The sequence below is a fragment of the Cupressus sempervirens genome, chromosome 8 (genome assembly GCF_028749045.1).
Source record: "Cupressus sempervirens isolate cs-2001-9-10 chromosome 8, ASM2874904v1, whole genome shotgun sequence".
In the NCBI taxonomy this organism is placed as follows: Eukaryota; Viridiplantae; Streptophyta; class Pinopsida; order Cupressales; family Cupressaceae; genus Cupressus; species Cupressus sempervirens.
Genome location: NC_143125.1, coordinates 115,298,034 through 115,323,781, shown reverse-complemented (window position 1 = coordinate 115,323,781; position 25,748 = coordinate 115,298,034). Strand labels below are relative to the sequence as shown.

The 25,748-nt window shown below is 33.3% G+C and overlaps 1 pseudogene; it reads left to right on the top strand.

Moving 5' to 3' along the window:
• The first annotated feature begins 2,594 nt into the window (after positions 1-2,594).
• LOC149541856 (purine permease 1 pseudogene) lies at positions 2,595-3,765 on the top strand (annotated as a pseudogene).
• The last annotated feature ends 21,983 nt before the right edge of the window (positions 3,766-25,748 follow it).

Here is a 25,748-nt window from a genome sequence, read left to right as displayed (position 1 = left end):
TATAGTCAACATGGAGCGCTAAGATAGCCCTCAAGACCTTGTGGAAGTATCTACTAATTGTCTCTCTTGAGTGACCAAAATTATAAGCAATCTTATGTTTCCTCAAATTGTGCCCAAGTGTATGGAGGAACATCACTAGTTGTTCTTCTAAAGTGATGTTGCAAGAATCTCTAATGATTCCTTTCTGCCTAAGAATAGTGGATAGATGAAAGAAGGTTGTTCTAGTCATACGAAGTTGGGCATGGCAATCAGTCTCATTTGAATGAATAATACTCTTATAAAATGGGATTTCATCTCTTCTGCGCTTACGCCTCTCTCTTCTTGCTTCTTGTACAAATACCGCAATGGATATTACAAGGGTGACAACAAAAGCAATTAGAGAAAGCATGATTATATTCCTCCTACCAATGAGACCATGAATCCTTGGATCATTAGCAAGATTCATCAATGACCTAGATAAAAATCAGTACCAAAGATGAGGAGAGCGAAATTGAAACAAAAATTAGTTTTCTAACATGAATATTAACCTTTAAATTATAAGTTTTCCCTATTCATTTTAATGAGTTATATAAGCTATTATTATATTTAGAAGGCAACTTTGTATACACCCAACTTTCTGTTATATTAATGAAAGTAAAGGTCATCAGTGAATGTGTAGCAATATAGTGACATAGAACTCAAACAACACCATAACACAACTAAAGACATACTTTACATTAAGATTCACATTGCATAACTATCAGTTAGTTCACCTCTAGACCTAATCATATAGCAAGTGAAGTCTAGTCCAGTGGTGGAAGGATTTGAGTTCTTATGGCTGAAGTATTGGGTTGTCTAATTAAGTAATAATGCTAACAGTTATCATTGGAAGGGCATTATCATCCATCCAAATAACTAGCCATGCATTCTTAGTTCACAAATGAGGCCTCAAGATTCCAAAGAAAATGATATCTCCCTCAGCTTGCATGATGAATTGTTTAAAATACAATTGATAGAAAAATACTTAAGTGGTCAAGCATGATCCTATGACCATGCCAACAATGATGTGAATGATAGGATGGGAGTTGGTGCATAGAATGGAATTAATAACAATTTGCAAGAAATGCTCAACATAAAGTCCATCTACCAACTAAAAAGAATTAATGGAGATTTGAAAGTCACATGTACATTGCCAATGTATGGCATCTCTAACAATTCTTCATGGAAAGGAGAAATGTGACACTTAGCCCCTCACTTTTCAATCTGACATTGAGATTATTGAATCAAAATATAACAAGATGAGGCAGAGGAGAGGAGAGGAGAGGAGAGGATAGGTTGTGAGAATGACACAATGACAAACATGGGAGTAGCCTCTAGGCCCAAACATCATAATACCAAGACCAATAATTGAATTAATTAAGCTTGATTAGCTTAGCTTAATGGAGTGGTATAACTTGTCCATCATACCCACATTGAGAATAATGAAAGTTGTGTAATGGAATGTTTGCATTTACTATCTCATTGAATGTAGGTTCTGTGTCTCTCAAGCAAGGTTGCATAGCATTTGGGCATCTGCAATGGATGACCAGTACAAATGTTCTTTCATTCTTGTTGTATTTAATGCTACTAGGGGTGATTGATACTTCAACATCCCTGTCTTTGAAGGGAGTCAACTATGAAGGTATTCAAATCTATGTTTCTGTGAGAATTTGAACTGGGTTTTTAATTTAACCCCTTCTACATTTTTTATCTCCTCTATTCACAGTTTATTTGCATTGCATTTGTTAAAAACCTGGTTCATATGTTGGGTATTTATTTAAATACCCTTTTCATTCGAGTTGTATCACAGATGACACCTATTTGATTTTCTCAAAACACCCATTTCACTTGCATTGCATTCCACATGATAACCATTTCATTTGCATTATACACCCTTTGATAGCCATTTCATGTGCATTGCAATGGTAGCTCTAATTTACATTAGAGATGCACTTAAACACGAACAATGTGTTGAGAGAGTGAAACATAAACTCTATGGACCCTTGTAGTTAGAGCACAATCAGTTGTGCAACTAATGGATCTATCATGGCAATGTGAGTGTAATATAACATGTTCTTTATGATTTAGTTTTGGGGTTATTGAAATCATTGTTTTGAGAAAAAGAGCAGATGTTTCATCACAACAATGCGAGTTGTTATATAAGTTTTTAAGCTGCTTCATTTTTGAAACCTAGGTGTCTATAATTAGAGTCTCCACTATTTTTCATTTAAGTGAAGAAAACATAGAGTGACAGATATGATTGTGTCACTATCGTGGGCCTGAATGTTTTATGATAGATATAATAAATTAAGTGTGGAAATATAGGCATCTTAGAGATCAACTGAAGGAAAAGCATGGATCTTTGCTAGGGTTCGGCATGCTATATAGCTAGGGGACTACTGGGATTTTAGTGTTGACAAGAACTAAGGAAATTCTCTATTTATAGTAATCCCTAAATCATATTAATCGAATCCATTAGTGTTGTAGGCTATAGAGGGTATTAGGACCACCCTCCATACTTGATTAGGCTTAACCCACAAAGTATATAAACCTATCTTCCTTTAGATACATAAATAATGGATCTAAAGGAGAGTCTGGGAGAGAAAAAGAAGAGCTTGATGGAGTGGATGGTGGTGTTGTTGAACTACTTGGCATTGTGCATTGGGACTACAGTAGTGCCATTGTCACTCAAGTTTTACTTCATCCATGGTGGTTCTAGTAGATGGTTGTGTTATTGGCTAGAAACAATAGGGTTTCCCATTCTCATTCTTCCTATCCTTATACAATATAAAAGGCACCCACATCTTCAACATGTTACTTTCCTTCAATTCCTTGCTTGCAATGTGATTGGAGTGATAATAGGGGTGGATGATTACATGGATGCATGATGAGTCTTTTACCTTCCTTTCTCCACATACTCCTTGTTGAATGCCACTTAGCTTGCTTTTAATGTCCTCTAAGCTTTTCTCTTGGTGTGTCAAAAATTCACCCCTTATTCAATCAATGTTGTTATTTTTCTCATTGTTGGCTTTTTTTTGCTTGCCTTTCAAGCAAAGAGTGACAAACCCAAAGAGATCACAAGCGCAAAGTACAATTTTGGTTTTCTTTTGACAATTGGTGCAACTGGGCTCTATGGGTTAGTTCTCCCCATGATTGAGCTTGTTTACAAGAGAAGCAAGTGCAAAGTGACATATACACTGGATATGAAGATGCAATTCATCATGTCATTCTCTACAACTATTTTTTGCACAATTGGAATGGTAGCGAACAAGGATTTTGAGACTATTGCAAGTGAGGCGAGGGCATCTGATATTAGGGATGTTAAGTTCTACATTGGTTTAGTTTGGAATGCAATCATGTTAGCTCTTCTTCATTGGGGTGTTTGGTTTCATCTTTCTAACTTCTTCTCTATTAAGTGGTATCCTCAAAACTATGTTTATTCTAGTGACACAAGTGCTAGAAGTTAATATATACCATGAAAATTTTAGTGGGGAGAAGGGCCTTGCTCTGGTGATGGCTTTGTGGGGTTTTGCCTCATATTTATATGGGGAGTACTTGAAATCCAAACAACAAGCTGATGTCAAAGAGTTGAAGGACAAATGGATTCATGGCTATGACTGTGAATTCTCAGGAATCAAGGAAGAGAAATCTTTGGAGGTGAGATCTTTGGAATTCTTAGGAAATAAGGAAGAAAAATCTTTGGAGGTGGTTTTTAAAGAGAAGTCCTCTAATATCGACGTTCCATAATCAAGTAATGTTGCTTTTAAAATTGATCTTTGTTCTATTAATTTCAATTATCATTGGACCTATAAAGTTCGATGTTATCATTGTCTATAAAGTTTGATTAACATTGCATACTTCACAATCTGATTTACCAATTATTAATAACTAGTTTCACATTTGATTTTATAATATTTATCATTAATTTTGAAGAATGTGTTTATCAGTTTGCCAAAATTGTAGAGAAAATCAATTCAGTGGGAGCAAATGAAAGATTGTGACATTTTAGATAAATAATTGAGCAAAGAATAAGACCAAAAGAAATACACAATCCGTATTGTGGTCATCAACACAATCGTTAGAAACTAAAAGTTATGCGATAAATTGATCTCTTATATTGGTGCTTAAAAAGAGTACTACACCTGCAACAGCTACCAAGAAGAAGAAGAAAACCCTAAAAATGGTAGGTTGGAACTCTTTCTCCATACATTGGAAACTTGACAAATCTTCAGTCCTTGTAAGTTAAACAATCTTCTTAATCAATGGCTTATGTTTAACTTTAAATTGCATGAAGATTGACTGTCTATAGAAAAATGCATTGACTGAAACACAATAGCTTCTTCATATAAATTGAAGCACATAATATTTCATTTATTGCACCAGCAAGTGAGCTCACAACTGTAGAAAATACATATATTCATGAGGTCTTATCAACCTGAGATAAATAGCAGCAATTACAGTCACCACTGTTGGAGCATACAGTAGCAAGTAAACTTCATATCAGTCTACGTACAGAGAAATTACACTCATGCTTCCCACGACCCTTACAGTGCTTTGAAAAAGTGTCCTTTGGTCAGAGTAAAAATCACCAAAGAGAGCCAAATCTGAATTTGAATAATTAGCTATGTACAAACTAATGAGTAGCAGTAGACCTCATCGTTGGAGTGAAAAACTTGGTCATAAATCAATTGAGAGGGTCCTTGGCTTGTCTTCTCAAAGAGTATAATTAATTGTGACTGCACTCAGTCACTTGGGAAAATTTAGTCTTTATTTCTCGGGATCATTATGCTATTGATTGCAACTAGTCCATTTTACAAATCCGAGTAAGAGTTTTGTGACTAAAATTAGGTTCTGAGCCATTGTTGCAGATGACAATTGTGCTACATAGCTTTTTAACAATTGTATTAGACAGTCATTGGTGAATCTTTTCTTTAAAAAAACAAGGGCTTTACAGAAAACTATATAGGAAACATTTCACCTCAAAATGCTTCTGTCTACATCACCAAAATGAAAATAGAGAGGATATAAACTATCACCTACTCCAAGAAAGGAACTCCTAAGAATGGAGAAAAAAAGAAAGATAGGATATAAAGTATCCCAAGAAAGGTGGAATGGTATGATTTCCATTTTTAACTTTTGAAGAGGAAGAGTTAAAAAGATAATAAAAAATGAAATAGTGCATTTAATTTTGGAATCCATCAACAATGAACTGATTATAAAAGATATCATCAAAATTTCTAACCTGTATGAACATCTTGCAGACTAAAAGATATATGAATTTTTTAAATAATAAATGTTTGAGAAACTAATACAAACCCTAGTCATCTCTCCCAACGTATAATATTTTCCTGTATAACACAAATCATAGCTTAGCTATATTATAGTACTTGGAGCCTGGAGAGTATAGGGAACCCTAGCTGCAGATGAATACTTTCTCTGTGCAAAGAGATCTCCTAGAAATCAATAATCCTGCTCAGAAAAAAAACCCATCATTAGCTGTTGTTAATAAAAACTAAAAAAATACAAACTTGGCAAAACCCCATCATTAGTTGCAAGCAAACCAACACCTTTGCTTCTATTCCTCAGCAAAAACCACGTCGACTCCAGTTGGCAACAAAAGCAAATATCTCTACGAGAAGAAACCTGTGCAAATGTTTGATGACGATGAATGTCAAAAACTCCAAAAGCATCAAGCGACAAAAGAAGGAAAAATCCTGCTCTGCATTTCTTTTCATGGACCTGACAAGACATGCAATTAAGTTTTTAAAAATATGGAATCAGCATAGCTTATTCTTATTCCATGTTTTTTAGGAATCCTACTCTTCTCAATTTGAGGTAAAATGAGGAGAGTCGAATTCTAATTTTGATTTGGTGGATTGCAAACAAACATGATATTGGTGAATGCATGAATTAGGAATTTCTTATTCCACCTGAATTCTTGCAATCAAACAATGCCTTAGTGAATTGCATGGATATTTGCAATGTATAAGTGTGGTTATTAGCCAATTGGCTTCCCCTATGAGGTTGCTTGCAACCAAAATTTATCTCACACTAGAAAATCGTTGTCGAAATTTGTCTCATTGTCAAAAAAAAAATTAATGATCATTTTTGTCCCCACAGTTTCATGGCCATTTCACTTTGTGACAACACATTGCACCCTCCTTTCTTTGGTCGAAGGGCGGTGTAAGAGCTCAAACATATGCACTATCTCTCATCACTACTTTCTTCACTTTCTTGCATGCCCATTCACTAGGCAACATACTCAACACACTCATCCTACATTACACCATGTGCACTTTGACAACCCACTAAGGCAGGGGTTCCATGGGGGGGTGGGGGGAGGTGGCTTGAGCTCTATATTTAAGGAGTTGGAGGTCCCATGGTTTTTTTTTTGGGTGTGGGGGAGGGCGGGCTAAAGCTTAACTTGGAATCTTTTCCTATTAACTAGGATCCCCTACTTTTTAGTTGAGCGGATGAAAATGGGGTGGGACTAGAAATAAACCCACCAACATAGAGAAGAATTTTGCCACTTGGCAAAAACCTACCCTTCATTTTCCCTCCAAAGTGAATTCATCCCACCAAAAACTCTAAAAAGAACAATTTATATTTTGAATATTTCATTTGTTGCCTATGTGTGACTGTGATTGCACACTATAGAGAGGAAAATAACACATGAAGGAGAAGAAAGGTACCATTGTTCCCCATTACATTTTTTAATTTGTCTTCATTGATTTACTGCTAGTACCAGTGAATGTAAATTATTTCTACTTTCTCTTTTTAGTGTCGTCTCTCTAAATATTTTAGTTTTTATACTTCTGCATGTGCATTTTAATTTTTTTGTTGAGGGACATTGTATCATGTGTGAGTTTTTTATGTGGGTCTATTTTTAGCAAGAGTTGCCCGCCATAGATCATGAAACCTACAACTGAACTCCCGATGCCAATGCCCAGTTCAGATTTGTTTGAGTTCAATCATTAATTCCGTCAATATATCCTCTACCCTATGCCACACGCCATAAAAAAAGATTTTTCAATGCCCTAACATATACCAATATGCATGTTATCTTTACTCTCGTAAGTTTCAATTATTCTCTATGTCCCTTTGTAATGGAAGCCATTACCCAATATTTTAAGAACATCTTAATTTCTCTGGTTTTCACATCTACTAATTGCTTGGGTTTTCACTTCTCATAAACATTTTCCATACAAGTATAGACATGTGTAACACAATTTTGAACTGGGCATGCTTCATAATATATTGTTCTAGAGTAATGGTTATGTTTATGTGATCAATGATTCAATATGACAATTTTTTTCTTCTCTCTAAGACAACGCTAGAGCTTCTCTTTTACCTTTTTTTTTTTCTGAGTCTTAGATGCAAGCATTTTTAAATATATTATTAAAGATCCAAAATAATGCTCCATTTTATGATTCAAATTTCCCATTTTTATCATTAAATCATGCATTATTTTGCATCCCTAAGTTCTCATGTTTCAAATTGCTTAGTTTTATGGTTAAATGTTCTGGAAATATAATCTGCCATAGTTTGAATTTTCTTATACAATCTGCTTAGTTTTCTCTCATTCTACTTTAGACTACAATTTTCAACCCATCTTTTAATCTTGCCTTGATATGTTTGATGTGAGTCACAATTGATTTCACCATGTATATCATAGTTAATGGGCTCTTAAATAGATGCATTTCCTATTTAAAATGTTTAACAGTTGGTTTACAAAATCGAATACGATAAATTAATTTTAAAGAACTATCTATATTACCTTCATTCATGGTATATAATTGATACCAAACATATATTACTTTAGACTAATCACGAATGCAGTAGATATTATGTTTTTGATTCAAAATATACGAAAAGCTTTGGTAAACCCAATTTGGGTCTGCTCCATAGTCTTCTTTTTAGTAGAAGACCGCATACTACTTTTTAGCTTGGATGGTTAGAACTTTAGATGTCTGAACTCAAGATCCTTCTCTTAAGAACAAAAAATCGAAAGATAGCTAAGCCATATGTGCCAATGATAGAAAGTTCAAGATGTCTAAAAATAGGTTGAGAAAAGTTGCAAATGAAACATTACAATGTGTAGATAGCATTAATTCAAAAAGGATAGAAAACTTGTAATAAAGAAAAATTGGAGTCTCATCTTTGTCCAAGTGCAACTACAATCTTTTTATTTACTACCTAAAGCAAAGGCATAAAGGCTCAAACATCTGTGTGCATGTATGATATAGTCATACATTTTTCGATTGGAATAAGGCAAGGTATCCTTGTGCTGCACTATTGTATCTAAATTTCTTGACTAGAGAATCAAAAGTGACAAAGTTAAGGTAGTGCTTTGTTTTTCAATATCCTCTTCCATTGAATGGTCCTTTTACTAATATCATCTTTGACTGAATGCTCTATTTTTCTAACATTATCAGCCTCTGAATGCTCTATTTTAACTAGAGACACTTCAATCTATCTCCATCATTGGTCTTGAATGTTTGTTTGTTAACATCTTTTTAAAGGGGTCTATATACTTCGTCCATGGGACTCCTAGTATGAACCCAATACTTTCCAATTTGAGGATGTGCAATTGAGTTGAACAGGTGTAATCTTCCATTTACAAGATGAGAGGAGTTATGGTGTTATTATAAGTGGATGTTGTATTGGCTAATTTTATTTTGAAACCATTGTGCTTGATTTTTGGTATGTTGTGTTCTTCAATCTATTTTTTCCTAATGAAATGTTGGCTAGAGCAAGTTTGTAGAAGCTTTAAAAGTGCTATAGTAATTTCAACATTCCAATTTCCAACCATGTTATGGCACCAAGGATCTTGGTTTAGGAGCACAAACAAAAAATGGTCACTTCTTCTATTTGATCTTATTTGTCTTATTTTATCTTCACAAGTTTTAGATGCATAGCTTATCTTATCATGTAATGTTCCCTATCCAATCTTCAAATAGTTAGGACTAGTTTCTTGAATTCAAAAGAATTGTCTATATGAACCCAAATATTGGATTTGAAGTAAATAATAAAATGTATTATTTTATCAATATTTAAGTATATTTATAATCTCTCATCTTCTAGTGTCCCTTCTTTTTTTATGGAACAAATTAATGGTGTTCTTCAACCTATCTTTTTGAACTCATAAAAATGGTACTATCTCTAATTTCTCTCTTTTGATATATGCATTCATTTCTTGTATAATTTTCATATGCCCTATGTTGAGAGCTTGAGAGCTCTAATCTTCCAATCATTAATAGAGAATTGTGAGTTTTCTTAAAGACAAACCCATTGCTTTATATTCGTGTCTCTTGGGTATAATTGATAGCCTTGTATTATTATAACAATTTGCACATCTTTGCTTGAACATATTAATCCTTTTATGAAATGTATAGTCACTACTCTATTTCCTGTGTATTATCATTCCTTTCCACCACTTAGTGGTAATATTCACTTTGATTTATCCCACTTATCTCTATTGTTTGAAGATTCCTTATTAATTTTCTCTCCTCATATTCCTGGGGACTGCTAGTTGGAAGTAATCTGATATGATTAAATGTGACTTCTTGTTGATTGGATACTTGGGCGAGGAATCTCCCACATAGTGGTTGTTGACAATTGTTTTAATATACTCCCTACACTCTTATTTGGATACGTATCCCTCCAACATACTCTATGCTTAAGTCATTGACTCCTCTTATGTCACGTGAAGAACTAATCCTTAATATTGACTACATTGCATTGATGGTCTTATTTAAATATGATCATATTTATAGTTTCTCTTCCTAGTATGAACATTAATTGATTTAACGATGATTGAGCATTTGCAATATGAAGTGGGGATCAATGAGGATCAGAGTTGAAGTAGAGTCAAAAGGCCCTTTGGCTTCTTGTAGTTGTAGCATCTTTTATGCATTTTTATTTTTGTCCTCTTTATCTTTAGCATTTTTGAAGCATTTAAACCTACTAGGATATTCAATGAAAGTTTCACTTTCAGCTCTTTTCTTTTATATATAAATTCCGATGACAACCTTGTTAGTTATACAAAACTCAAAGTTTTTAATGGTACTAGTTTTTCCTTATGTAACTTATGTGTATCACTCCAATCTTCTTACTATAGAATTATGAATTTTCATCATTTATTTGCAGTGTGAAGCAATATATTTTGTTGGAAATGGACAGAAATATACATCATCCAATACCAACAAAGAGTTGTTTTAGGAGGTTTACAATAATGTTATCCCAAAATGACATAGAAGATGATGATATATATTCTATTAATGAAGAGTTCATTGGTTTTGTCCCAAGTTCTTAGACAATGAATGGAATATTCAGCTCTGATATTTCTCATAATATAGAGAGGGAAAATGAGGAAACAATAACATGTACTCCATTTGAACAACAATCAAAAGTTCAAGAAAAAACACCTATGGCTTCTTCTACACAGGAAGGAAGGATACGATGGACCATTTTGAACACCATAGTCCTCATAGAAGCAAAGCACAATGAGAAAAACACACTTTCAAATGGTGGGCCAATGAAGAAGGCTACAACATCTACTAGAAAGTGGAAAATTGTGGAGGAATATTTTTCTCATCATGGAGTCTTTCAGGAAGCAAATCAATGTTGAGATCGTTGGGAGCATGTTTTACTAGACTACAAGAGAGTAAGAGATTATGAGTTGCCTATTCCCTCTGGCCATGATAATTATTGGACTATTACAACTAGAGAAAGAGCACAAAAAAGACTTCCATCAAACTTCCCAAAGGAGCTTATGGATGCGATGGAGACAAATTTTGGGACTGATAGAGTTATTGATCTTAGAAATATTACCATTGACACTTCTTACTACACTAATACATCCAGTGATAAAAACACTATTCCAAATGAAAATTATCTAATGAATGAATTTGATACAATGAATGAAGCATGTCAAGGGTCAATACATATAGACAATGAAAGTGAAAAGGGATACACGAGGAAAAAATTAAAGGAAACTCTAAAAACAACTGGTATGAAAGATACAATTCTTGAAAACAATAAACTAGTTATTTCTACATTACAACTTGCTAAAGATGGCTGCATGAAACATCATGAAAAAGACTACACTTTGATGGAGAGTTATCATGAAAGAGACTATGTTTTGATGGAAAGGTAGTTGAGTAAGGAAGAAAAAATGATGAAAAATTAATCAAATTGGAAGAACAAAAACTCAATGTGTAGATGAGCCTAGTTGCTACGCTTAGTTCTATAGGCCAAGCAATGGTTAAGATATCTGAATCATTTTCAAATGAAAAATGATTTAGCTTAATTTTAGTACTTATATATAGGTTATAGTTTTGTATGACATTCAAATAATATTTTGTTTGACATTTGAAATCATTGCACTTGCTTGTCTTGTGCACTACTTTCATGGAAAAATTGTGCTTGATTTTCATTTAAATATAAAGTTCAAAATTTTATATTCTATTACATGGCTCTTCTATGATATGCAATCTATTGGCAGCTCTTCCACATTGGGATCTTTGGTGTCATCTTTTTGAAAGCTTCTCTATTGAATGGTGTGCTTATATTGTTTTTATACCTATAAATGAAATTTTGGGATGGTTCATATATGGGGAGAAGTTTAATTTGTGGATGAAATTTTGAGAGTGTTCATATCTGGGGAGAAGTTTAATGCTGAGCAAATAAAGTAGTTTTCTTTTTAATTGCAAAGGCATTTGCTTTGATCTACTAAAGTAGAATCAAAGAGTTTTATTGTTAGTTAAATTCTTTATTGAATAGAGTTGGGAATTGTGTGAGTTGTAAAATAGTCATATCTCTAAAAAAATTAAATCTGAAACCAACACTGTCATAGCTCTAAAAGATTTAAATATGAAACTAGTACAGTCGTAGCTCTAAAAGCATTAAATTTCAAACCAATAAAGCCATAGCTCTAAAAGGATAAATTCTTAAACCTGTACAGTAATAGCTCTAAAAACATTAAATCTAATTTTGCAAATTGGAACTGCTGTGATAAATCATAAGTTTCTTCCTAGGTACGTAGATTCCAATTACTTATTATTAATTTGGAGCCAATCGCCATGTGCATTTTTATTAAGCATCTTAGGAAGTAGAGTTAGATGCCTTATTTATGTAGTTGTCTGTAGTGGTTATTAGACTTAGATCAGACTTGCTCATACATAGATATTTCATAAAGTATTAGTAGCATGGAAAATCTGACAAGAAGTCATAACCTTAAATGGCATGGAAAGTAAAAATACTTGCTTTTGTTTTGGCTATGTTTTTGGTTAATTACGATTTATGATTCCATGTCGATATATAATATTTGGAGCTATTATTTTTTATATGTTTTTTCTTTTATGTGTTCATATGAAAATTGTATTTCTTACCATTTTTAATGTAATTTTCGAAGTGTTAATAATTTTTTTTGTATTTTTTTTTTGGTAGGGTGGACTTAACTAATGCATAATAAATTCCAATTCAACCAAAACATTGAAATTTCTTGTTGTTATTGTATCAAATGTTATCCAGTTGGCATTACAAATTTGGAATGAAACTCAGAGCTCAAAAATTATACAGGACAATTGTAAGAAACATAGAGCAGATTTCTCTAAAATGATAAAATTGACAAAATTGGAATCAGATGACATGGAAATAGTCCTTCATGCAATCAATTTTGAGCTATAAGATGACATTATTGGAAATGATTTATCTATTTTTCAGTGGGACAAAAGAATTCAAGGTGAGTGGTATGTCAAGCCGCACTCTTTACATTGGTGGAAACACTACATTTTCCAAGTTAGATGTGATGATGAACATTTTTGCAGCATTTTTAGGTTGCCTTATGCATTATTTTAAAATATTTGTGAAATTTTGAATGATGACTTGAAGCAAGGTGTAATACCATATTCATTTGCTACTAGCATAAAAAGTAGGGTATTGTCAGTCGAGAAATAGGTTGTTGTTGCAGTTTTATGATTGGGGGGGGGGGGTTGGTGGGCTTGGGCTCTATATTTAAGGAGTTGGAGGTCCCATGGTTATTTTTTTGGGGGGCTAAAGCTTAATTTGGAATCTTTTCCTATTAAAAAGTAGGGTATTGTCAGTCGAGAAATAGGTTGTTGTTGCAGTTTTACAATTGTCATCCAAACTGACAATGCTTAACATTAGTGAACTGTTTGGCTATTGTAAGTCCACTGTGGTAAGAGTTGTAAATAAGTTCATTAATGTCATTTATTCTTGATATCAAAATCATATCCAATGGCCTAGTAACTAAATGTCACTTGAGCATGTGAAAGAAGGTTTTTGCCAGAAATGAAGATTTCCAAATTGTTGTAGAGCAATAGATGTAAGTCATATTCAATTTCATCTTCCACCTAATGAGTGCTCTTCTGATTGGTTTGATCATGACCATAATTATAGCATGTCATTACAAGAAATTATTGGTAGCAATATGTATTTCATGGATATTTTTACAGGATGGCCTGGCTCTATAAATGATTCTAGACTTCTACGAAACTTAGGTTTCTATAGAACGTGTGAAGGTGGGGAGAGATTAAATGGCCATTCAATATTGATTAGATCATTGAATATGAGGGAGTACATTATTGGTGATAGAGGGTATCCATTGTTTCCATGGTTAATTACACCTTTTAGTGGAGGTCTAACAACTAATCAAAGAGAATATAATTTTAAGTTGTCATCAACACGTATTGTGATAGAACATGCATTTGGGAGGCTAAAAAAAATGTGGCAGATTTTGGAATAAAAAATGTGGCATCCAAATTTGGAAGTACTTCCAAAAAATATATTTTGTTGTTGTATATTGCATAACATGACATTAAATGTGGAAGATGAAGATGATACATGTGATGATGTTTTTGATGAAAGTGGAACAAATATGCCAACTAATGAGTCAGTGGATCTAGGAGCAACAATTTCTTGTGAAGCATTAATGGCTTTTGTAAATGGTGATATGAATAATGTAAGCATGTAGAGCTATTAAGAAGTCAAAGGTTAATGAAAAATTGACTCTATATTTTTGTTTAAGTTTTGGTTATAATATGAATATTATAACTTTCATGTATACAATTCAAATCAATTTACATATACCTTTCATGAGCACCTATTATTGTACGTTTACGATAATGTGTTAACGAGTTTCCCACCCATAAATCAACAAAACTAGTTAAATGTGCAACAATGTTATTTTTTCATGTTGTTAATATAATAAAAATGTATGAAGATAAATACACAAAAATTGATAAATGTGAAATATCATATAATTTTCAAACAATACAAACAATTTTTTTTTTTTTTTTCAGTTTTATTATATTTAAATAAATTACAATATACATTGTAAGATTTTTTTATATTATCATGATTCTAAAAAGTTCATATATATGCAAAGTACACTATTGATAAAATAAAAAAATTAGTTATGATTATTATAATGCATTATTATCATAAATTTAAAAGTTTAAGCTAATTTCATTTTCAAATTCATGGAACCCCCTGCTTCCTTGAATTTAGGAGCTAATTTTTTTAAGCATATTTATATCTAAAATTCATGGGACTACTCCCCTTTAAATGTTCCTAAAAAAGCTTAGTGGCACCAGCTCTATTTTTAAGCAAGTGGGTGCCCATGGGATTCTAGCCTAAGCATGTTGTCCATCCTCACTCTGCGCTGTGCACACTCTCTTAAGTCTATAAATTGGATGTATTTGAAATAGATTAATAGAGCTCATTTTTGGGTGAACAAGACTTTCTTTTCTCAATAGTTCAATCATAGAGACAAGGAAGATATACTTGGGCAGAGCATGGGGAACATACTTCAAAGTACTTTTTAGCCTTCTTGAACTTTGTACTATGGAAAACATAAATATACAAAAGCTCTCACAAAGAATTTTTAAAATTTCTTTATAAAAAAAACCCCATTGAAGTCATGTGGAGGGTTTCAAACAAATAAAAAAATGACCATATTGGAGCCCAACAAAATGGCTCATTGCACAATTTTTTATTTGAGTTGTAACAAAAAAATATTACTTGTGAGCACAGATGACATCCAAAAACTAAAGATTCATGAATATATTGCAGGTGCATTAGAAAGAAAATAGAAATCGGTTCCAAATTATTGGATTGAATAGAAATTAATTACACAAAAATATTTACAAACTCATCTATTGCATGGTCGGTTGAGGTGCCACTCAAACATGAAATTCAACAACCTGAACCATCTTTAACCTAATTCCAAAAAAATAATGAAAGTCAACGGTTTCTATTACAAAATAATGTTTTCATTCATAATACTTATGAAATCTAAAGAAATGCCAAGATTAGCAAACCAACTATTTACACAATTATGAAATGCCATTATTATTCATCATCTCCACTATGTGTTTGCTACTCATGAAAAATTCCCCGAAGACTGCAACTTGTTTCAAAAATATATTCTCAAGATCACACTTTTATGAGGAAATATATCATTCTTTCACTGCTCAGGTGGTTTCTATTTTTAACACACGACACCCATTTTCTACACACTTGTTTTCTTGTAAGAGGTTTGCATTTGCATGTTTCTAACATGTAAAAACTTAAGGCATTAACGGGGCACATAGACTGTCAAAAAATGCCTCAAGAAATGTTCACTTTTGGGCCTTTCCATACGACTCTGTTGCCCATCTGCCCATGACATGTTGTTCTTCTATGACATTGCGTGCAATAATATTGTTTTTGTGAATCTTATCGGACAAGAAACTTTAATTTTTATTCAATCCAAACATTTTTAATATTTTGAATGATAGGATAATATTTTTCATTTGAAATTTCGAATGATAAGTTTAAACAAGGACACAAAGCATCAAAGTTCCTGCCTAAGTATAGTTTTTGCATATGAAAAGTAGCAATTTAGATAGTGTTTTATACATTGGATATGCAATAGGATAAAGCATGTGATGTAATTTCCCATTGTATTTCAATAATAGTTTACATTAGCAAAGCTTCTACTCAATCATGTTATACAACTTGATAGAACAAGAGTATGTCTCATAGCATATCAATGCATATACATTATTTCATTATACATATATGAGACAAAGAGTGTACTTGGATATGAGACTCATGTAAATACATTATTTGATTATGTCTTATTTTATACTAATTGGTATCTTTTGTAACTAGCATTAATTATAGCTTGATATGTCATTATAGCTATCCATGATGCCTGCAAATTCTATTTTGTGCATGTTAGTATATTGTAATTATGTCTCTTAATAACTTGATTTTCATATTTTGAATAACTACTAATTTGTGACTAGTCATATTTACCTTTTTTTGTGAGCAATTGTTCAATCTCCATTTGTCATGACATGATTGATGGCATTGTTTTGGTTAAGTGTGAATTGACCTTTCAAAGCGAAATCTCAGAGGATAAAGACGATTTTTTATTTGTCTTGTGTGTAGTCCTCAACTTTTGTGTCTTTTAGGCTTGGTAGTAGTTGTTTCAACAATGGACTTGTCTATTGAACACTGGATGATTTGTTTATTTTCAGTTGTGATGATAGTATTTAGGTATAGTGAATATACTTATGAAACCTCTTGATTGCATCTATTGCAATGAGTTGTTTTGTCTTCTAGCATTCCATAATCCTCAAATTTTAAGTTGCATTGGGAACAAAATGCATGAAATGGATTTGAGAATGAGTTGGCTACGTTGATAACCCCATCAACTTGCAAGATGTGTTTTGATGTTAATGTAGCTTGTGTATGAATTAATTAGCAATTGAAGTGTTCAATTATCTGAGTTTGATTACCTTTAGTGTTTTTTGTAGCAATGCATTCAAGACATCCAATGTTCTCTTCTCTTTTAGTGTACAAATGTATGTAGCTATCCCTGTGTGAAATTTTTTGTCCATGTCATTCTGCCATACAATGTTTCTAACCAACATGACAAGACTCTCACCTCTTTGCAACTGGATTTCTATTTGCATGGATTCTTCTTGGAATGCAGAGTTGATTTGGAGCTAGTCATTGACAAGAGTTTTTTATTTTTTATTTTTAGAACTTTGTACTCAATAGAAATATGACTATTGTACATGATACATAGAAAGAAGGGTTTTTTAGTGTACTTTTTACTTGTACTTTTCCATCATCATTATTTCCATCTTTTATGTCAACAACATATTGGGAGCATGTCTGTCATCCTACAACTACTAGTGGACCTATTGTACCAATGGCATAGGTACTTATGCTTGTGAGTAGCTATTTGATTGTGGTGCTTGGTATGAATTTATATTCTTGGCAAAGTCATGGTATAGTTTCAATTGTGCTTGAATCTTGGAGCATCAAGATGCAATCAAAATCTCCACAATCATAGGTTGTTTTGTGTCCTATTTGAAATCCTGATAGTATAATGGATGTTCTTGGAACTATCTTGCTTTGTACTCTTGTACAAGATTCCTTGTCACATTTAGAGTTATTGTCATTTCTCCTTTAAAGTCTGTCAAGTCTGCACATAGCATCTCTTATGTTTTGTTGTCTCTATCCAATATTGCTATATATACAACAAGTATGTCGAGCCTTCAAAACTATTTCCTACTTTTCTTGCATTCAAGTCCTCAATTGATATTGCATTGGGGTTTCTTAGTTTAGACATGCACAAATTATTATGGTGTTAGTTTAGTTTGTAGTGGGTTGATATTTAACATTGCTTCAAATAATAGAAATGTTCATGTATTGGTTGATCATTTTTCATGTGAGAATTCATGTTATTGGAGATGAGAAAAGCTCGATACCTTTTTGTTGTTTGCTCTTGCTTGACATGTGTTCCCTTTCCTATTCTTTTGCTTGCTTCCATTATTGTGCTGCACACAAATGTAGAACATTGAAATATATACTATTAAATTAGAGTTATTGCTTCTGATACATAAAAACTCTTAGGTGTAAGATGTATTTGCATTATTGTATGTGTTGTTGCTATTTGATTTTGTGTTTGGTTGTCTACGTATTAACAATATAGAGTGGGGTATGGAACCTTATGAGTGTAGCAAGGTGGTTAGCCCAACATGCTTCTGCTTTGTAAAAACAAGATATATTACTTCAGTTTGTCCAGATGTGATCAATGTAGAAGTTGAGAAAAACCAACTTCACAATTCACCTATTGCTGAAAGGAAACTAAAGAGGGAAAAAGCATAGCTTGGAAATCTCAATAGAGTGAGAGCAAAATGTATTCCAAGATAATGAAAAAATAATTACAAGAGTTCAACCTTAAAGTTGAACGAAACCCTAAAGCCTAAGAAAGCTAGGTTGCACATTAATAATTAATAAAAGGATTAATTATTAATGCACCTAAGAGAAAGCTTAAGCACTAAAGAGTAATAAATTAACTAATTAAATCAAAATAATTTAAGTAGTGAGAAAAAAAAAATTACTCTAACACCCCCCCTTAAGCTAAGCAAAGGGGATAAGCTAACCTAGCATAGCCATGAAAGCAGGAAATTGGTCCTAACAACAAGGCCTGATCAGGTATCCAAAAACAAGGAAATCTCTGTAAAATGGAGACAAAGGAGAAAACCTAGTGGGAAAAACTCCTCTATAAAAAGAAACGAAAAAAAATAACAAAAAGAAATGGCTCAAGAGATTCTCTCAAAACCATAAGTACAACCAATCCCCCATGAGAGAGAGAAGAGACACCAAAGCCCCCCCAGAATGATGGAGCCCCTATCAAAATGATTAAATCAATGGAACTCTAATGTAGAAGAAACAAGGGCATAGAACAAGGAAACCCCTGAACGAGAGGTGAAACTAGAAGGCCTAACTGATGCTCAAAGGAGAAAACATGAGGATCCTAAAAGGGAATCCCTAATGTAGGTGTGCTGACATTGTCATGAAAGAGGAGATGAATGTGCTTTGTAGAATTCACAGCAGGTGCACCTAGAGGTTCGATGAATGGAGCTAAAGGGTCAAGTAGAGCTGAAGAAGAATCCTCGTGAAGAGAAAATACCTCAATTGGATGTGGTGTGGTAGTCAAAATAGTGATCTTAGGAACAATACAAAGGTTCAAGTGTCCGGACTACACCACATGATGCTCTTGCGAAAGAGAAGAGTTGTGCTCTAATAATGGAGATGGTGGACCAAAGTGTGAGAAGGTATAGAGATGGGTGGTATGATCAACTATCCTTGTAGCAATAAGGCCTCATGTTGCACTATCCTGAATGAAGACTGAATTTGCAGTGAACTCAACTTTCTTCCCTGATCCACTACATGTAATCTAATAAATTGAGAGAAGGTTTGTAGATAGAGATGGAACATATAATACATCATTGAATGTGCCATCCTGAATGCCAACTGAACCTTTCCTTCAAATGGTTAGGGAAATGTTATTCCCCATGAGAATATGAGGAATGGGAGAAGCCTCAATAGTGGAGAAGACCCCTTAAGAAGATGCCATATGGTGAGAAGTACCTAAATCCAGTATCCAAGGGACCTGGGAAGGGGATGCAATGGATGCCCGTAATGCATGACTCTGTCCAAAATTTGGTGTAGATGTTGAAGGGATGGAAGAAGACTGAAAGGCAAACCCTTGTGAGGTAGAAGATGATGGAGAGGAAATAGTGCTCTTCTGAAGAAGAGCTTGTAAATCTGCAATCTATTTCTCATAACCATCAAATCTCTTCTGAAAACAATGTAACTCATCATGGGGTCCTTTCTAATAATAGGAATAGGTAGGAATCTTAGTCTTCTTTTTCTCCTTCTTAGAAGAAGATGATGGACCAATATAGTGTTAAGAAGAGGAATCTAATATCTACTTTGGCTTCTAGTTTTGTGTATCATGAGGTGACTTGGCAAGCAATGCCTATGACTGTGAACCTGTACGTGAATCCATCTGATTGAGCTTGGACTATTCATGAGTTAACTTGTCACAGAATGTCTCAAAAGAGGGCATGACATGTCATTCACCTAGTGCATCCATAGTGGAGTCGAAGGTAGAAGTGAAAATCTAATAAGGACCTCAAAGCTTTGAGAGCATCAAAAAGATCCACTCATCATCTAATTTTGTCTTTCTAGCAACTTGTAAAATAGATCGAAGAGACTTGAACTTGATCAAGAAGTCCTCAATGTTGGTGAATGATTTAGGAACCAAGGAGGTGAACTCTGCATCTATTTATAGAACCTTGAACTGATTCATTGTGCCAATCAAGGTGAAAAACTTGTCCCACATAGCCCTGGGTGTAGTGAAACCATCTAGGTGAAACAGTAACCTATTTGAAATATTCATTGCAATGAGGCCCATTGTCTCATCCATATTATTGCACTACATAAGAACCTCATAAGGCCTCTGTAGAACTAGTGAAGCTGCAGTGAGGCATGACCATAACCCCTTTGCCATAAGCAATCAGGTCATCTGTCAATTCCAAGTATGGTAGTTGTGAGGTGTAAGGTAGGCGACATAAGAGTCCACCATTAAGAGAAAGTAGATAGAAGTAGAAGGGTCATTTTTGAATTATATTACAGAAAGGAAAATACATCCCCCATAATATATAAAATTATCCCTTGTAAACCAAAGAAACAACTAAGGAAAGCATAAAAATTGAGAAGAAAACTTGGATGCCAAATGCAGAGAGGGAGGAAACTGAAGCCTCTACTTCAACACCAAAAATAGGAGCCAAAACAACCAAGGCATAAAATGAGACCAACATCATCATCTCCAGCTTGGAACCAGCTTCATGGTGCTTCTTTCATATCTAAAAAAGACATCTGTATGCTCAAGTTATGGCTAAAAAAACCAATTGCTACTCCAAAGAATGAGCTCTCTAGAAAATTATAGACATTGGAAAAAAATTGATGGTCGTATGGTCATCAAATGGCCATCTACCAAAAAAAATTTCAATCGCCAGAAAGATGATATCAGTGCTTGAAAAAAATCCTATCAAAATTTTTTTCTAGGTGACAGAATGCTGATGTCACCAATCAGAGATTTTACATTAGCGATCAAAAAGTGATGTCATCATCGACAACGGTGGCAATAGTGGTCATTGTTGGGTGGAGCTGTGTTGGCAATGGTGGTGGAATGGTGGCTTGCCAACGGCAGTGATCATCGGGTCGGGCCATAGTGGCATGCTGGTTGAGGCGAGGCTCAGGCCACCGCGGGGTGGTGCGCTGGTGGCTGTTGGGCAGTGCACCCAATAAACAAATTTTTTTAAATTTTTTTATTTTTTTTGGAATCCATACGGCCCCGAGAAGCCAATTTTTTTTTATAGAGGCTATTGTGGCTGAAATTGACAAATTTGATATGAATTTCAACTATACCAGTCCTTCTAAGTGTAATGGCGGCATTCGATTTTGCCCAAAGTGCACCAGAAAAAGGCACCTCCTCCAAATTGAAGAGAAAAAACTACGAAAAGCTGGGTTTTCCATCTTCGAATCATTGCTTCAAGATCTCCAGACTAGACAGTAGTAGGGAAGCTTTGATACCATGTAGAAGTTGAGAAAAACCAACTTCACAGTTTGCCAAGAACACCTGCATGCAAATAACCTGTTGTTGAAAGGAAACCAAAGAGGGAAAAAGTGCAGCTTGGAAATCTCAATGGAGTGAGAGAAAAATGTATTCCAAGATAATGAAAAAATAATTACAAGAGTTCAACCTTAAAGGTGAATGAAACCCTAAAGCCTAAGAAAGCTAGGTTGCACATTAATAATTAATAAAAGGATTACTTATTAATGCACCTAAGAGAAATCTTAAGCACTAAAGAGTAATAACTTAATTAATTAAATCAAAATGATTTTAGTAAGAAAATAAAATATTACTCTAACAATCAATTGATGGGTTGTATACATTGTGTGTTTTGTCTATGATGTAATTCATGTTGTGATCTTGCATATACTTTTCAAGATTTCCTTTCCTTGCATTTCTTGTTGACATATCAATGTTGAAATCGCCTGCAATGTATAAATTACTGATTGGTTTGACATATGCGGTGACTTGTTGAACAATAGTGGCATATTCTTGAATGGGTGTGTTAGGTCTTGCATAAAGATTACATATATTTAGTTCATTGCTTTTGATCAAAGTTGTTATTGTAATAGATTCTATGTTTGTTGTGTTGTATTACTTTATCTTTGAAATGACTAGGTTTTTGTTGGCTAGTGTTATTATACCATGTATGTGGTAGGCATTGAAGTTGTTGAAATGTTGGAATTGGTCATTTAGTTTAGGGACTTGCATGTGTACTTCATGAATGCAGATGATGTCAGATGACATTATATCATAGTCATTAGTAATGTCATTTATGCGAGGCTTTAAAATACATGTGTTTAGTGTGCATAATAGCATGGATGGTGTGTTGTGAGAACATTTATCGTAATTCTCAAATTTCCTTTTTACACTTGATTGTAGGCAAGACATTTCAAAATGTATTCTGTCTTTGATTTTAGATTTTTTTATGTTAGAGGTTTTAACAAGAATAATGAGTCAATCACTTTAGTTCGTGATAATGTTGTGTATGTTAATCCATGTTGTCTCATGCCTGTGGGGTCAAAAGCCATTGCCTCCATTGTAAGCCCTTGTGACCTGTACATTGTTCTTGTACATGCTATCTATATAGAGAATTGTTTTCGTACAATACTTTTATTTTTGATCGATGCCTTTTTGATAGGTCTAATAATGCATAGTATTCGTACCCCGTCATTTTAAAATTTTTTGTATATCATTGTGCGAGTCTCTTGCATTGTTGATGTTCGATTGTACTATCATTAAATCTTATCCAAACTATGTCAAAATCATTATATTTTGTGTATGCTTTGAATATGCCATCCGATCCATTTACTAAATCATCTTTTGTGTTGTAGTTTCCTGCATATAGTTCTACCAAAATATTTGGTTTGAGATGTATTTGATGTGGGAGTGAAATTATTTGTGTAACGCCTTACCATGTGACCCAAAAGAAGTTAACCTAAAGTTTTACTAAGTTTGACAAACATTTTTCTTTTAAAGTTAAAGATAATAACTTAACAACAACAGTTATAACATAGCGGAAGCAATTAACATTCACATAAACACATACCATGAAATAGATTACAATTCTTAAGGGTCACATGACGTTGAATCACATTTAAATTTAATTAATAATAAATCTAATATATAATAAATCCACATCAAATAATAATATACCAGTATGAAACCATTTAAATAATATATAATTATAAATGATGCTACTTGGTAATAAACAAAATGCACAATCATCCATTGTATAAGTCACACAGTATGAAAGGCTGAAATAATATACATCATGAAATAAACTACATCATCTCTTAAGATCTTATGAAATCAAATACAATACAATAGTACAACCATCCATCATAGAAATACAAGAACAGATAGAAAGGAACATCTACACAAACACATCCAACAATAACATCTGACGGTTAGATCTTAATGGTATAAGAAAAAGCTCTACCACTCGACCTCATGGAACCCAAAAAGGTCCACTCCCATCGCACTGAGGAGATAGTCTCAAGTCCCGAATAGGATAACAAACTTAACAATCAAATCCAACATCTAGGTTCAAGGAATCACTTGAAAGCAATCTAACTCAAAGGTACCAAGACACAAGTATCAACTAATCCCAGAGGCAACACAGACACATAGGAAATATACTATGCAAGTAGGCAAGTGTTATTGCATGAATCAATGCTAGAGTTACCCTAGCAGTCTAACTTGACCTCGGCTCCCTAGTGACTCTATGCAACACTAGTATTCTTTCGTACTAACAAGACATACTAACAATGCATGGTCACAACAAAGCGTCCTCTCTACTCCCATCCTAGCCTATAGCAACACTCGAGGCATGATCGATGAAATACAAAGACTCTTATTAGGTTCATTTTATTCCCATTTAGTGTAATTTTTTCACTTATTAAAAAACTTACAATTGGTTACCCTGGCAGCCATTTTGGGCCCTGGCCTTCATTGCAAGCCACTTCCCGACATGACATATAGATAGCCTACCCTAAGCTCAATAAAATCAAAAGATCACAAAAGACCACATACCATACATCAATTCTTAAACAAGCAACTGACAAGTATTGAAAAATACTGGTCACAATCACAGATTCCACCGATACAATCATCCTAATAGGATTGATCCCAAAATCAAGTATACATAAACCAATCCATGTCATAACATGACATCACCAAGAATAAATCATACAAACACCTCAGTCCTATAAAAGTGACTAGAAAGCAATCCAAATACAATTGATTGAAGACTGAAAGGTTATATCAGATGGGTCACACCATTCACCTCAGTTTCACACAAGAACACTGGAAATCAATAACAATTAATAGATCAAAACACCTCATAGATCATACTAGACAGATTACTGTGGTTGAGTATAAAAGATCGAGATCAAAACATCATCATGACATCATAAAACATAACTCCCAAGCCTGTGGTAAACATCCTGACTGGCCAAAGCTAAGAGAAACCCAAAAACCCCAACACCAGTAAATCACATGTCACATAAAGTGCATACAAAAGTGAATTTCATAATTCATTAGATTTTGAAAACCCTAAAGTTCAATATTTACTAAAGATTTTCATATTGAATCACAAACAATTCTATAATGGAAATCAATTTTCTCAAACAAGAGTTTCAACCTAGAGACTTCTGAAAATAGAAACACAACAGACATGAAGAAGACAGGAATTCGAAGAACCAACAACTACTACACAAACCCACAAAATCCTACCTGGATCTGATGCTAAAACAATGAACACACAAACATGCAAGAATCTTCCTTTTCCTTCAAAAACCCTCTTTTTAGAAATTAGCTCCTCCAAACCTATGTATCTAGAAATGAGCTCTAATTTCCTTAATAAAGAGTTTTTCCCCCAGATCAAGGCTTTGATTATTAAATCATGCAACGTTTTTAATATAATATTTATTAATTTAACTAATAATATTATTTAGAGTTTATTAAAAATAAAACTCCTAAATAAATTATTATTAAATTAAATAAATATAAATATTCCTAAATTAGAACTTTAATCAAATCTTTTCAATTTAATTCTTTTATGCACATTTAGAGAACTTTTTTAATTAAAATATTTTTTTATATTTATTTTTCCTCCACTTATTAATTAGTGTAAGCATTATTTAAAGCATAGTTTATTATTTAAATTAATAAGAATAATTAAAGCTCATTATTTAAATGCAACTCTAATTTAATAATTATTAATTAAATAATCATAATAAAAGAATATTAAATCTTTAATATTTTAATATTTTAATTCTATTTTTATCCAACTTCTTAAATCAGACTTTCAAAATAAATATTTTAAACTGAAGTACATATTTAATTAATTTATAATTAATTAAATAACATCATATTCTAATCTTTCTTTAACCAATTTTCTAAATTTAGACCTCTAATTTAGACTTTGTTAGTAACTGATATGGTCACTGTTTTAAAACTTGTAATTCATGTTTTCGAACCACTTTGAACCTCAGTTCAAAGTAGTTTGAAGTGGTTCAATTGTTCGGTTGACCCATCCTGGCTCAAAATTGTCAAGTTCAATGATTCAGAGCAGAGGTATAAGGATCATTTAATCCAGGTTTAGAGGACTTCACAAGAAGTTTCACAGTTTTAAAACTCTTAGTTTCAAATGTTGAACATCTTCGAACCACTTCGAACCAAAGTTCAAAATAGTTCAAAGTGGTTCGACAGTTCA